This window comes from Triticum dicoccoides, chromosome 3B (genome assembly GCF_002162155.2).
Source record: "Triticum dicoccoides isolate Atlit2015 ecotype Zavitan chromosome 3B, WEW_v2.0, whole genome shotgun sequence".
In the NCBI taxonomy this organism is placed as follows: Eukaryota; Viridiplantae; Streptophyta; class Magnoliopsida; order Poales; family Poaceae; genus Triticum; species Triticum dicoccoides.
In genome coordinates, this window is record NC_041385.1 from 132,412,798 (window position 1) to 132,424,424 (window position 11,627).

The following is an 11,627-nucleotide window of genomic DNA, read 5'->3' on the forward strand; positions in this document are numbered from 1 at the left end:
CGCCACCCCGAGCCGTCCCGCCACCCGACGCCTCCACCGCTGCCTGCCAGAGCCCCGCCGCCGCCGCGCCACCTCGCCGCCGCCGTCACCTCGCCACCCCACCGCCGACCCGCGCCGCCCCGAAACCCCGCCGCCGTAGCTGAGCTTCCCGGAGCCGCCCCGCCTCGCCGGAGCTTCGCCGTAGGTATACGCCGCCGCTGCCGTCATTCGGTTTTATTTTAAAATCGTCCAGTTTTGTTAGAAACCCTAGATTCATATTTTTTATAGATCGGTTTTATTTTTTTCCAGTTTATCTAAATAGCGGACGTTCATTCATTAGCCTATTCGTCCGTTTTTCTTTTTCTAGGGTTTTCCGCGATTATTTTCGATCGCGATTTCTGCCCTGATCTTCGTTGTAGTTTATCTTTTCGCTCATTTACCGGATAGGTGATTCAAGCGCCTAGATCTTCATCTCGAAGCCCTCTTTCTGTTTAAACAACTTGAACAAGATTTTGGTACTGTAAAATTTGACTTTAGTCCAGATTAGTAAAGGGATCTTGTTTCTTTCGCAGTTTGAGTTTCGTTGCTCCGCTTGATTTGATTTTTTTTGCAAACCGGAGTTCTTAAGTTGAACTTTCTGGTTAGATCTCTTATTTGAGTTTTACCCGTGCTTCTAGATGAGTGCTTATGTATGTTATTGTTTGTTTGTGATAGAGTACCCGGAGTGCTAAGCGTGCTACTACGAGTCTCTTGGTTTTGCGGATCATCAGCAAGGCAAGTAACACTTTGATCATACCTCCTTACTACCCAGTTTTATTGCATTAGATCAACCCTCAAACATTGCATGGTTAGGATGTGATTAACATGTGGGTTTTGGGAAGTAGATGATGAGGTAGAACCTATTGTCCTGTTTATTATTAAACCTTTGGGAGTTACTTCTACGTATGCTTATATTGCTATGCTATGCTCGTAGACATGGTTTTGGTGAGTGTATCCATGATAGATGTGAGTATTGTTAACTAATGGTTAAATAAGGTGGCTACTTAAATACACATCTGGGTGGACAGCTTGAGGCACCCTGGAGTACCCAGTGGTTGTCAGGGCACCTGGAGAATCCAATGTTATCCTAGGATATCCCGGAGTACCCGTGTGATCATCCTACGGTCCACCACCCAGGCTCAAAGGGATCATAAGATTATTCATGCTAGAATCTATGTGCAGCCACAAGCCAATATCGGCTCTAGCATAGTTGAGTAAGTTTCGTGAAGCTCTTGAAGAGGTAGACTAGCAGATGTAGTGGGTCGTAGGTGGTACTGTCTATCCAGAGTAGAGAGTTAATGATTTAGAAAGACTGTGTCTCGAATCTCCGACCATGGATGTATTTGAGTCTTGTGGGGAAAAGGGCGCAAACCTCTGCAGAGTGTACAAACTAATCATGGTTAGCCGTGTCCCCGGTTATGGACATCTTGAGTATCTGGTTCTTGGATTATCAAGTTGATCTCATCACTCTAAAACTAATTTGATTGGATTTAATGATGATGCTTAATTGGGATTGAGTTGGAGGAACCTTCTCAATGTTTAACAACCACCATGATAGTTAAATAAAATTTATTCCTTTGTTGTAGGGAAAAATTGGCTTTATGCAATACTGTAACCATAGAGCTTTCCACCAGCCATATATGCATGTAGTGATAGTATTCATTCTGTTCATTACTCTATGTGTTACATTGCCATCACATTCCATGTGCTGACCCGTTTTGGGCTGCAACATTTCATGTTGAAATGTTGCAGACTTTTCAGACGATGAGTAAGGTGCCATAGGTCGCTGTCTTTCATTCAGCTATGCCGTTGGAGTTGATGGACTCACTTTATCTTCCAAGCCTTCCGCTGTTATCGTTTTTAGATGGCCTTAAGCCATATTATTGTAATAAGTTCTCTTTTGAGACATTTGATGTAATAAGTGTGTGATTGAAACTCTGTTATATATCCTCAAGTACTGTGTGTGTCAGCATTACTGATCCAGGGATGACACTGATGCACAGAGACTAGACTGTTTGAGGTCTGGTCGCTACAAGATGGTATCAGAGCACACGCTGACTGTAGGGCACGACCACTAAGCTAAAACCCTAAATCACTACTTTCTTCTCATTTCTGACTCCTCTCCTTTTCTACTCTATGGATGGCGGATGCAAGGAACACATTCACGCAACCGAATGAAGATACCCCTTTTGGGAGACACTTGAACGAAGTTACTAGATACCTGAACATCGGAGTACCAAGCTTCACCGGGACCTACATCGGCACTTTACCAGGATAGGAGCATTGGATGATTCGAGTTCAAGTTCCAGGAAGGACGTTCATGCCAGTCGCCGATCCCATAGAGTTTTCCTTTGATGCACCAACCTGGAGTCTAGGAAAGAGCATGGCAGCCCACATCACCATGGGACGCATTGGAGAAATTTACCACAAGGATCTCAACGATACTATCTACCAGATTTGTGGGCGGCGAGATGAGCAATGGGAGATGATCAACACCAGGAGGGATAGGTCCATTGCAGCTTTCATCCAGGAGTTAAATCAGCACATTCGACACCAGGAGAACCAGATGTGCGCAGGCATGATATATCTGAAGAAGGCAATGACGAGGATCATGAAGCTGGAGGAAAAACTCAAGTCTACACGCGATGGATACGAGGAGGAAATGATGATACTCGTGGACAAGAATGACGATTTGACAAGGAAGCTAGGAGTATTCATGGGAGACCCCGCGCTAGGAGGTTAAGACGATGATTCCACTTGTCCGAAAAACTACATCATCATCGATGACACCGACTCGGACCCCGATGATATGTCTCCAACGTATCTATAATTTTTGATTGTTCCATGCTATTATATTACCCGTTTTGGATGTTTATGGGATTTACTTTACACATTTATATCATTTTTGGGACTAACCTACTAACAGGAGGCCCAACCCGTATTGCTGTTTTTTTGCCTATTTCAGTATTTCGAAGAAAAGGAATATCAAATGGAGTCCAAATAGAATGAAACCTTCGGGAGCGTGATTTTTGGCACGAACATGATCCAGAGGACTTGGAGTGCAAGTCAAGAAGCAGTCGAGGTGGCCACGAGGGTGGAGGGCGCGCCCACTATCTCGTGGGCCCCTCGGGCGGCCACTGACCTACTTCTTCCTCCTATATATACCCATGTACTCCGAGAACATCAAGGGAGCCAACAAAAACCTAATTCCACCGCCGTAACCTTCTGTATCCGCGAGATCCCATCTTGGAGCCTTCGCCGGCGCTCCGCCGGAGGGGGAATCGGCCATGGAGGGCTTCTACATCAACACCATAGCCCCTCCGATGAGTTGTGAGTAGTTTTACCATAGATGTTCGGGTCCATAGTTATTAGCTAGATGGCTTCTTCTCTCTTTTTGGATCTCAATACCATGTTCTCCTCGATCTTCTTGGAGATCTATTCGATGTAACTCTTTTTGCGGTGGTGCTTGTCGAGATCCGATGAATTGTGGGTTTATGATCAAGTTTATCTATGAGAAATATTTGAATCTCCTCTGAATTGTTTTATGTATGATTGAGTTATCTTTGCAAGTCTCTTCGAATTATCAGTTTGGTTTGGCCTACTAGATTGATCTTTCTTGCAATGGGAGAACTGCTTAGCTTTGGGTTCAATCTTGCAGTGTCCTTTCCCAGTGACAGCAGGGGCAGCAAGGCACGTATTGTATTGTTGCCATCGAGGATAAAAAGATGGGGTTTATATCATATTGACTGAGTTTATCCCTCTACATCATGTCATCTTTCTTAATGCGTTACTCTATTCTTATGAACTTAATACTCTAGATGCATGCTGGATAGCGGTCGATGTGTGGAGTAATAGTAGTAGATGCAGGCAGGAGTCGGTCTACTTGTCACGGACGTGATGCCTATATACATGATCATGCCTAGATAATCTCATAATTATTCGCTTTTCTATCAATTGCTCGACAGTAATTTGTTCATCCACCGTAATACTTATGCTATCTTGAGAGAAGCCACTAGTGAAACCTATGGCCCCCGGGTCTATCTTTTATCATATAAGCTTTTCAATCTACTTTTATTTGCATCTTTATTTTTCCAATCTATATTATAAAATACCAAATATATATTTATCTTATCATACTATCTCTATCAGATCTCACTTTCGCAAGTGGCCGTGAAGGGATTGCCAACCCCTTTATTGCGTTGGTTGCGAGTTCTTTGTTTGTTTGTGTAGGTGCGTGGGACTTTTGAGGAGCCTTCTACTGGATTGATACCTTGGTTCTCAAAAACTGAGGGAAATACTTACGGTACTATTTCTGCATCACCCTTTCCTCTTCAAGGAAAACCAACGCAAGCTCAAGACGTAGCAAGAAGGATTTCTGGCGCTGTTGCCGGGGAGGTCTTCGCTAGTCAAGACATACCAAGTACCCATCACAAACTCATCTCCCTCGCATTTACATTATTTGCCATTTGCCTCTTGTTTTCCTCTCCCCCACTTCACCCTTGCCGTTTTATTTGCCCTCTCTTTCCCAATCTCCTCTCTCTTTTTCGCTTGTCTTTTGTTTGCTCGTCGTTATGGCTAGTTCCTTATCCGCTCCTATGTCTCCCAAGTTTGAAGTTCTTCACTTCAAGCAAAGGCAAGGAGAAAACTTAAAAGATTATTGGTATAGGATGATGGAATCTTATCGCAATTGCACCCTAGAGGTGAATTTTAGAATTCTACTTCGCAATTTTTATGTTGGGCTAAATATGTCGCATAGACAACTCTTGGATTGCATTGCCAAGGGAAATTTTATTGAAATTGATCCTAGTATTGCACATGAAATTATAGAGGGAATAGTGCGAACACTACCTCAAAAAGGGGGGCCACATCCTACCCAAGAAAAAACACAAGTGTTTGGAAAGATTTGCGAAGTAACAAAAATATTACAAAAGTCTCTTGAGCCTCTTAAAAGTGTTAGCGGAAACCTTCACCGCATGAATATGTTGATTACTCTTTGCAATAAGAGGTTGGATTCTTTAAATCTAAAAATTTCCGAGTATGAAGGGAAACGTAAAGAACCTCCCGGATTCGAGCATGACTCCGCTAAAAAACTGAAAATTAAAGATGGCACTACTTAGATCTATCCCCGCTTTTATGCCAAGCTAGGGGCGTTAAACGATAGCGCTAGTTGGAAGGCAACCCAATTTATTTGTGTTTTTGTTTTTGTTTCTGTTTAGTAATAAATTTTGCATCTACTCTCTGTTTAGATGTGTTTTTATATTTTAGTTAGTGTTTGTGCCAAGTAGAACCTATAGGATATCCTATGGTGATAGTTAATTTGATTCTGCTAAAAAACAGAAACTTTGCACGCACGAAACTAGTTTTGTTAATTCACATAAACGTGCTTTTGCGTTGATTCTTTTTGATGTAGATCAATAGAAAAATTTCCCAGGACTTCCTATTGTGGTAGGATTTTTAGAGTTCCAGAAGTATTTATGGGTTACAGATTTCTATAGACTGTTCTATTTTTGGCAGATTCTGTTTTTCGTGTGTTGTTTGCTTATTTTGATGGATCTATGGCTAGTATTAAGTGGTATGAACCATAGAGAACTTGAAATACAGTAGGTTTAACACCAATATAAATAAAGAATGAGTTCATTACAGTACCTTATGTGGTGGTTTTGCTTTCTTTTACTAATGGAGCTTATGAGATTTCCTGTTGAGTTTTGTGTTGTGAAGTTTTCAAGTTTTGGGTAAAGATTTGATGGACTATGGAATAAGGAGTGGCAAGAGCCTAAGCTTGGGGATGCCCATGGCACCACAAGATATTCAAGAATAGCCAAAAGACTAACCTTGGGGATGCCCCGGAAGGCATCCCCTCTTTCGTCTTTGTTTATCGGTAACTTTACTTGGAGCTATATTTTTATTCGCCACATGATATGTGTTTTGCCTGGAGCGTCTTGTATGATATTAGTATTTGCCTTTTAGTTTTACACAATCATCCTTGCTGTACACACCTTTTGGGAGAAGCCCACTTGATTAGAATTTATTAGAATACTCTATGTGCTTCACTTATATCTTTTGAGCTAGATAGTTTTTGCTCTAGTGCTTCACTTATATCTTTTAGAGCACGGCGGTGGCTTAATTTTGTAGAAATTGCTAGTCTCTGATGCTTCACTTATATTATTTTGAGAGTCTCTTATAACAGCATGGTATTTGCTATGGTTATAAATTTGGTCCTAGAATGGTAGGCATCCAAGTTGGGTATATTAAAACTATCATAGGAAGTGAATTGGATGCTATGATCAATTTGATACTTGATAATTGTTTTGAGATATGGAGGTAGTAATATTAAAGTCATGCTAGTTGGGTGATTATGAATTTAAAGAATGATTGTGTTGAAGTTGGCAAGTCCCGTAGCATGCACATATGGTAAAAGTTGTGTAACAAATTTATTGCATAGGGTGCTCTTTTGATTGCCTTCCCTTGAGTGGAGGTCAGGGGCGCGCGATGGTTAACTCCTACCAACCTCCCCCCTAGGAGCATGCGTAGTAGTACCTTGCTTCGAGGGCTAATAAAACTTTTGCAATAAGTATATGAGTTCTTTATGACTAATGTTGAGTCCATGGATTATACACACTTTTACCTTTCCATTATTGCTAGCCTCTTCAGTACCGTGCATTGCCCTTTCTCACCTTGAGAATTGGTGCAAACTTCGCCGGTGCATCCAAACCCCGTGATACGATACGCTCTATCACACATAAACCTCCTTATATCTTCCTCAAAACAGCCACCATACCTACCTATTATGGAATTTCCATAGCCATTCCGAGATATATTGCCATGCAACTTTCCACTGTTCCATTCATCATCATGACACGCATTACTATTGTCATATTTCCATTGCATGATCATGTAGTTGATATTGTATTTGTGGCAAAGCCACCATGCATAAATTTTCATACATGTCACTCTTGATTCATTGCCCATCCCGGTACACCGCCGGAGGCATTCATATAGAGTCATATCTTGTTCTAGTTTTGAGTTGTAAATCAATAAAAGTGTGATGATCATCATTATTAGAGCATTGTCCCCAAATAAAAAAAGAAGGCCAAAAAGAAAAAAGGAAAGGCCAAAAAAAAGAAGGCCAAAAAGGAAAAAAAAAGAAAGGCCCAAAAAAAGAAAATAAAAGAAAATAAAAAGGGGGCAATGTTACTATCTCTTTTTCCACACTTGTGCTTAAAAGTAGCACCATGTTCTTCATATATAGAGTCTCATATGTTGTCACTTTCATATACTAGTGGGAATTTTTCATTATAGAACTTGGCTTGTATATTCCTACGACGGGCTTCCTCAAATGCCCTAGGTCTTCGTGAGCAAGCAAGTTGGATGCACTCCCACTTAGTTTCTTTTGTTGAGCTTTCATACATTTATAGCTCTAGTGCATCCGTTGCATGGCAATCCCTACTCCTCATGTTGACATCAATTTATGGGCATCTCCATAGCCCATTGATTAGCCTCGTCAATGTGATACTTTCTCCTTTTTTGTCTTCTCCACACAACCTCCATCATCATATTCTATTCCACCCATAGTGCTATATCCATGGCTCACACTCATGTATTGCATGAGAGTTGAAAAAGGCTGAAGCGCGTTAAGAAGTACGAACCAATTGCTTGGCTGAAACCGGGGTTGTTCTTGATGGGAGTATTTTGTGTGATGAAAATGAAGCATAGCCTAACTATATGATTTTGTAGGGATGAACTTTCTTTAGCCATGTTATTTTGAGAAGACATGATTGCTTTGATTAGTATACTTGAAGTATTACTATTTCTTATGTCAATATGAACTTTTATTTTGAATCATTTGGATCTGAACATTCATGTCACAGTAAAGAAAATTACATTGAGAATTATGCTAGGTAGCATTCCACATTAAAAATTATGTTTTTATCATTTACCTACTCGAGGACGAGCAGGAATTAAGCTTGGGGATGCTTGATACGTCTCCAACGTATCTATAATTTCTGATTGTTCCATGCTATTATATTACCCATTTTTGGATGTTTATGGGCTTGACTTTACACATTTATATCATTTTTGGGACTAACTACTAACCGGAGGCCCAACCCGTATTGCTGTTTTTTTGCCTATTTCAGTATTTCGAAGAAAAGGAATATCAAACGGATTCCAAATGGAATGAAACCTTCGGGAGTGTGATTTTTGGAACGAACGTGATCCAGAGGACTTGGAGTGCAAGTCAAGAAGCAGTCGAGGCGGCCACGAGGGTGGAGGGCGCGCCCACCCCTACAGGGCGCGCCCCCTATCTTGTGGGCCCCTCGGGTGGCCACCGACCTACTTCTTCCTCCTATATATACCCATGTACCCCGAGAACATCAAGGGAGCCAACGAACACCTAATTCCACCGCCGTAACCTTCTGTATCCATGATATCCCATCTTGGAGCCTTCGCCGGCGCTCCACCGAAGGGGGAATCGAACATGTAGGGCTTCTACATCAACACCATAGCTCCTCCGATGAGTTGTGAGTAGTTTTACCACAGACCTTCGGGTCCATAGTTATTAGCTAGATGGCTTCTTCTCTCTTTTTGGATCTCCATACCATGTTCTCCTCGATATTCTTGGAGATCTATTCGATATAACTCTTTTTGCGGTGTGTTTGTCGAGATCCGATGAATTGTGGGTTCATGATCAAGTTTATCTATGAGAAATATTTGAATCTCCTCTGAATTCTTTTATGTATGATTGAGTTATCTTTGCAAGTCTCTTCGAATTATCAGTTTGGTTTGGCCTACTAGATTGATCTTTCTTGCAATGGGAGAAGTGCTTAGATTTGGGTTCAATCTTGCGGTGTCCTTTCCCAGTGACAGCAGGGGCAGCAAGGCATGTATTGTATTGTTGCCATCAAGGATAAAAAGATGGGGTTTATATCATATTGCATGAGTTTATCCCTCTACATCATGTCATCTTTCTTAATGCGTTACTCTGTTCTTATGAACTTAATACTCTAGATGCATGCTGGATAGCGGTCGATGTGTGGAGTAATAGTAGTAGATGCAGGCAGGAGTCGGTCTACTTGTAACGGACGTGATGCCTATATACATGATCATGCCTAGATAATCTCATAATTATTCGCTTTTCTATCAATTGCTCGACAGTAATTTGTTCACCCACCATAATACTTATGCTATCTTGAGAGAAGCCACTAGTGAAACCTATGGCTCCCGGGTCTATCTTTTATCATATAAGCTTTCAATCTACTTTTATTTGCGTCTTTACTTTTCCAATCTATGTTATAAAATACGAAAAATATATTTATCTTATCATACTATCTCTATCAGATCTCACTTTCGCAAGTGGCCGTGAGGGATTGACAACCCCTTTATTGCGTTGGTTGCGAGTTCTTTGTTTGTTTGTGTAGGTGCGTGGGACTTTTGAGGAGCCTCCTACTGGATTGATACCTTGGTTCTCAAAAACTGAGGGAAATACTTACACTACTATTGCTGCATCACCGTTTCCTCTTCAAGGAAAACCAACGCAAGCTCAAGACGTAGCACCCGACGATAGTGATGATGACTATGTTGATGAAGCTGGAGCAGATATCATGGAGTCTTCCACCGATTAAACTTCTAGTCGACCACCATATCAGTAGTAGTATTCCCCCATGTACATAGTATAGACCGAGCACTTTTGTAACGATAGTTAGACCGATTGTATGCCCTTGTTTGAATTGATTGAGGTGATATGTTTGTATTTGTCTCATGTGCATGTGGGTAGTGTTTTTCCCTCTAGACCTCATTCTATTGTATTTTCTCATCTTTTCTAAACCCATCAGATGCTTCCAAGACGTGACAATGGATTTGCTTTCCCACCGGAGCTCACTCAGTTGATCCAGTAGCAGAATACCCTGATGCAGCTACTAGTCCAGAATTAGAACCAGGGGAACAACAACAACAACAACCCACCACCACCACCACCTGTTGATCACTTAGCCCATTTCCTAAGGCTGAATCCACCGGTGTTCTCTAGTAGCACCGAGCCGATTGTTGCAGATGATTGGCTCCGTAAGATTGGAAGGGAGTTGACCACTTCAGGATGCACAGATGCGGAGAGAGTGCGTTTTTCCGCAAATCATCTTGATGGACCTGCAATATCATGGTGGGAGAATTTCACAGCCACTTACCCCATCGACACTGTCACATGGGACCAGTTTCAGCAGGCTTTTCGCACTGCCCATGTTTCAGCAGGAGTTATGGCCATGAAGAAACGCAAGTTTCGCAACTTGCGCCAAGGAGGACGCACAGTGGGCCATTATGTGTATGACTTTAGTAAGCTAGCACATTATGCCCCAGATGACGTTGCTACAGATACCGCTAAGCAGGAGAAGTTTCTGGAAGGGCTGAATGATGAGTTGAGCATGCAATTGATGGTGGCAATATTCAACAACTACCAGGAGTTGGTAGATAGAGCTCTCATGATTGAAGGGAAGCAGCAGCAGATTGACAACCGCAAGAGGAAGTATGGACAAGGGAAGTACAATGCAGGAGCTCAGCAGAGGCCCTGTTTTACCCCGAACTCGGGAGGACACATTCACCATAACCATGGAGGCCATAATTCCAATGGAGGAAGTTCACACAACCATAGTGGCCCCAAGAATGGGAATGGGAATGGAGGAAGTAACAGCCAGACCCGTTCCAACCTAGCAATGCCCGCCAAGAAGGATCTAAGTCACATTACTTGTTTCAAGTGTGGGAAGAATGGACATTATGCCACGGAGTGTTCTGAAGCAAAGAATTGAAATGGCAATGGAAACTCTGGGAAGAAGCCCAACCCTTTCAACAAGGGACAAGTGAACCACGTTAGCGTGGAGGAGGTTGAAGCGCAACCAGATGCAGTAATAGGTAAGTTTTTGGTGAAGTCATTTACTGCAATCGTTCTTTTTGATACTGGTGCATCACATTCATATATATCAAGGGGATTTGTGGATAAGTATAACCTGCCAACCCAAGCCCTTAGGTCACCCATGTTAGTAACCTCGCCAGGTGCAGAGTATATGGCTAGCCTATGGTGTGATCGGTTATCATTAAGGTTGGTAACTACGTGTTCCCCTCAGACCTAATAGTATTGGAGTCACAAGAACTGGATGTAATATTAGGCATGGATTGGTTATCAAAGTATGGAGGGAACATTGACTACGCCAGTAAGTCGATTTTGCTCACTACTCCAGAAGGAAGAAGGATTAAGTATGTATCCCGGCATGTGCCGAAGAGGACTCAAGTGAATTCCTTATCAGGAGTTGTATAGGAGGAAGTACCAGTGGTGAAGGATTTCCTTGATGTATTTCCAGAGGAGTTGCCAGGCATGCCACCAGATAGAGACATCGAGTTTTTGATTGAGCTTTTGCCAGGCACAGGGCCAATATCTAAGAGACCATATCGGATGCCCGCAAAGGATTTGGAAGAAATTAAGAATCAGATTAAGGAGTTACTGGACAAAGGCTATATTCGCCCAAGTTCGTCACCTTGGGGATCACCAGTGCTTTTAGTGGAGAAGAAGGATGGATCGTTGAGGATGGTTGTTGATTATCATGGATTGAATGAAGTGACGGTCAAGA